This window comes from Chrysochloris asiatica, unplaced genomic scaffold, assembly GCF_000296735.1.
Source record: "Chrysochloris asiatica unplaced genomic scaffold, ChrAsi1.0 scaffold00042, whole genome shotgun sequence".
NCBI classification, from domain to species: domain Eukaryota; kingdom Metazoa; phylum Chordata; class Mammalia; order Afrosoricida; family Chrysochloridae; genus Chrysochloris; species Chrysochloris asiatica.
Window position 1 is genome coordinate 5,411,523 of NW_006408560.1, and position 4,712 is coordinate 5,416,234.

The following is a 4,712-nucleotide window of genomic DNA, read 5'->3' on the forward strand; positions in this document are numbered from 1 at the left end:
GGTTTTGAATCATGCAGCTCCTCAACAAAGGCTGATAGCCAAATTGAGGACATTAAACATGGTAGCCAATTCCTCTTAGCACCATTTATCAGTATTGACCAGGCTTTTCCCCTCTTAGATGATAAATTGGAATGGGAAATGATTTGCCATCATGTTTCTGTTTAAAATTAGTAACTTGGGCAGGATTTTGCCTGTCCTTGGCATTCCTACTTGCATTTTATTTAAGCATGCCTCAGAAGACTCACAAGGAGCTCTAGTAGTGTAGTGGTTACGAGTCGGGCTGCTAACCTCAAGGTCAGCAGTTCAAACACTACCAGTCATTCTGTGGGAGAAAGATGAGGCTTTCTGCTCCTGTAAAGATTTACAGCCTCGGAAACTCTATACAGGGTCGCTATGAGTCAGAACGAACTCCACGGCACACCACCACCACCACCAGAAGAATCACAACTACCAGTTTAAGTGCCACTAGAATGCATGCTCCATAAATGCAGTAGCTCTGCTTTGTTCACCCCAACAAAAAGAAAGTCTCGGGTACATGTTGTTAGGTGCCACTGAGTCACTGTCAACATGGAACAGTAGTATGTGACACCATTATCTAGGTTGTAATCCTAACATTGCAGTCCTGGTGTGGCACTGTGGGATAAAGCACTGAACTGCACAGTCTGAACCACAAGGTTGGCAGTTCAAACTCAACAACCACTCCTTGGAAACCTTATACACGGTCGCTGTGATTCGGAACCAACTCGACTACATTTAAAAACAACAACAATCTTAACATGGAAATGATCACCAGGTCTTTTCTTTCATGGAGCCCCTGGCTGCACTGAGTGGGTTCAAACCTCCAACATTTTGGCCAGCAAACAAGCACTTAAAACTTTGTTCCACCAGGGATTCTATCAGACACATAGTAAGCTCTTATAACTTGGTCTATAAATAAGTTGCTGGATTAGATGTTTTACATTTTGTGGTTGTTAGGTGCCATCAAGTACCGTATGTACAACAGAATGACTCCAGTCAGTGACCTTATGCACAATAGAATGAAACACTGCCTGGTCCTGCACCATTCTCACAATTGTTAAACTTGAGCCCATTGTTGCCGCCACTGTACCAATCCACCTCACTGGGAGTCTTCCTCTTTTTCACTAACCCTCCACTTTACCAAGTGTGATGTCCATTTCCAGGGACTGGTCCTTCCTGATAGCATGTTCAAAGTTTTCAAATCTCATAAAACTCTTTTAGGCAAGTGTCCCTTGACTACCCACTGCCCTCAAGACAATTCCAACTCAGCAATCTGACACAGGGTACCCAAGACTGTGAATCTTTACAGAAGCAGTTTCATCTTTCTCAAATCCCTTGATTACTCATGAGGTAACAGGTACAGAGGTTTAAATGGTGCCCAAGTTCACAACAATTAATGAGTTGCCATTATGCTTTTTGTTTAATTAGTAACTTGTGCAGGATTTTCCCTGCCCTTGGCATTCCTAGTAGCATTTTACTTAAGCATGCCTCAGAATACCCACAAAGAGCTCTGACAGCATAATGGTTATGAGTCAGTCCTTCTTTTAAAAAGTTTGTTCTCAGTAATTACCCTCTATGTAAAGCACCTTCCTCTTACCTCCTTCACAGCACTCTCCATTCTGAGATTGCTTCTTGATCCAAGCCAAGGCATTTTCAATAACCTCAGATGCATGTGAAAGTTGGACAGTGAATTAGGAAGAACATAGAAGAATTGATGCATTTGAATTATGGTGTTGGAGAATATTAATTAATAAAGTACCATGGACTGCCAAAAGAACAAACAGACTAGTGTTGGAAGAAGTACAGCCAGAATATTTCTTGGAAGACAGATGGCCAGACTTTGTCTCTCATATTTCAGACATATTATCAGGAGGGACCAGACCCTGAAGAAGGATATCATGTTTGGTAAAGTAGAGGGTTGGAGAAAAAGAGGAAGACCCCCAACTAGATGGACTGACACAGTGGTAGCAGCAACAGGCTCAGGCGTAGCAACCACTGTGAGGTTGACGCGGGACCAGGTAGTGTTTTGTTCTGTTGTGCACAGGGTTGCTATGAGTCGGTATCGACTTGATAGCACCTAACAACAACAACAATTCACAGAAACAGAACCACTTACCCTTGCCTACTGCAGCCCTTTAACAGAAAATTATCAAATGGAAGCAGACCTTACCTGTTGTTATTCTAGGTCATGAGACAGTAATACAGCCCTCCTTTTTCTTTCTACAGCTTTGTAAGCCTCGTGCCAGAAGAAAAAAGAAAAAAATTACAGCAAGATAAATCTGATTCTCTTTAGTTTGGTATCTTTCACATTAAAATATACAGAGGATAAATGAACACAACACAGGGGTTAAGAGGAGGAATATGCAAGAATCTGGGAAATACAAGGTGGGGTGATGAGTCTACTTGGCCTTCCTTCCTCACTGTCACAGCAAACCGGCCTACCTCCCTCACCTCAGTCAGCAGTATATAAAAAGACTGGCTTTAACCAAAGTGACGGTGAGACACTTCTCATTCAAGCATGACACAATACAAGTATGTATTCTTATATACCCGCACAGCTTTTCTCACCACTCCACCACCTCTCCACACACACATAACATAGTAAAACAAGCAAGCAAGTCAAACAAAATCAGAACACCATTTTTTTTTGGAAGAAATTTTTATTTTTAACACTGTAAAAGGAAGAGAGGGGAACAAGCACAGGTAGGTATGAGAGAGGAAGAGATTCAGACTCAGTGACCGACTTGGCATGAAAATGAGGAAACGCCAATCTCATGAATCCACACAGCACTGCTGGAGGAAGATTTGTGCAGACTAGGTGCACCACAGATTTAGAACTGTCCAACATCAACTACGCTCCTTGACCCTAACCTGTCCACCACTTTTTAAATAAATGTCCATATTAGTATTTGCAGTCTCATCTTTTTTCCTAACTCACAATACCTCTTATTGTTCTCTTTGGACAGATGGCCTCTTGTTATAGTCACCAGAGATAAGGGGGTAGGATATTCCTGGTAGTAGAATGTAAGGACATGAATAATTGGGCTGGAGCTAAAGTGCAAGCAACAACAAAAAAATGAAACAAGAGACCTTACCTGTGACCCTTGGCAAAGTAAAAAAAAAAAAAAAAAAGACAAGGCACAGAGTCTAAAGCAGGGATTTAAATCCTGGCTTTGCAACACAGCAGCTCTGTGACCTTAGACAAATGAAGTTTTGAGGTGCTATTTCTGTAATCAAGACATTGCCTACTCAATCTTCTGTTTCAAAAGATCGTTCTAAGGACCCCAGTTGAATTCTGACTTCAAAGCCTGGTTTTCTCCACTACACCACATTCCTTTACATCTTCCACTATGTGTTTGATGTTGGTTAGTTTTTTATTTATAACTCAACTTTTGGTTCACATCCATGGAAAGATCTTTTGTTTCCTTTACTATTCAAAGAGTCTTCTGAAATCACTCAGCATAATGAAACCACTGGGAGTCCTACACACACAAGACAGGCCTTGATTATAGCCATTTCATGCACTGTGGTGTCCTAATTATAGCCCATGTACATATATCTGCATAAAGCACACACAATTGCTACCAAAACTTACTGAGAAATTCATTCATTCTGACTTGAACTAAGCAGAGTAAACAAAGCAATCGTAAGTCAAAAACTCTGCTAAAGAACTTATTCATTTATCCTGCTTATCTCAAGACTTGGTTCTACAGACATTTGAAATGCTTATATTTTGGTTTCCAAAATATATCGATATAATTGATTTCAAGCAGCCTACAGATTTCCATGCATGAGTAGGTAGTTTTCTAGACACACAATTTAAGTCCAATTTACATGAGTAGTTCACAACCATGGGTTTTGAACCTCTGAGAGGTCCTATTACAAGGAATCTGTATAAGCAATCTGTTCAGTCTGGTAAGAAATTTCAAGGATGTGAAGACTATATTTCAACTGAATTTGGACACTGGTGAGACTAGTAAGACAAACTGATTTAAAAACATTACTAAAATAATAGCCACCTTTTATTATACTAAAAGATATAAAGATAGTTATCATTTTGTTGGGAGAGAGTCTAATAATTTTGGGACCTTAAAAAGGGTACCTCTAGAAATGGGAGAGAACCACACCCACATCACATAATTCAAAAATCTAAATGTCCTAGAGGAAAGAGAAAGGCAACATACAGACTTTGGAAAGAGAAAGGCAACATACAGTCTGTGGATACCACCTAAGTGCAATTTGGCAACAAAATATAAAGCTTATACGTTGAAGAGCTTACAGTTGATTGCCTATAACTTCACTTTGTCTACGGCAGGTACAAGACCAAAGCTTCAAAATGTCCTTTGTATCAGACAAGACCTTCTTATCCTGGTCCTGGAAAAATATCTCCAGCTATACACATTACATTCTATGCACTTTCTTTTAAACCATGACATTAGCCCTATGATTCCCAGTGAGTACTGAGGTGCTGATAGTACCTCAAGCTAGGAGTCCCCATGATGAGTTAGCTACGTGTGATGTGTTTACCTCATCAAATCTTCCCCAGACTCCCTGCATCTCCCCCAAGATGCCAAATCCCATTGGTTTAGTCTTGTCAATACCACGCTTAACCTAACCTCCCACTTGTCTACAAAGAGGTTTTATTATCTCTAATGCCCAACTATCTAATCACCAACCCAGATTCTTCTTTAAAA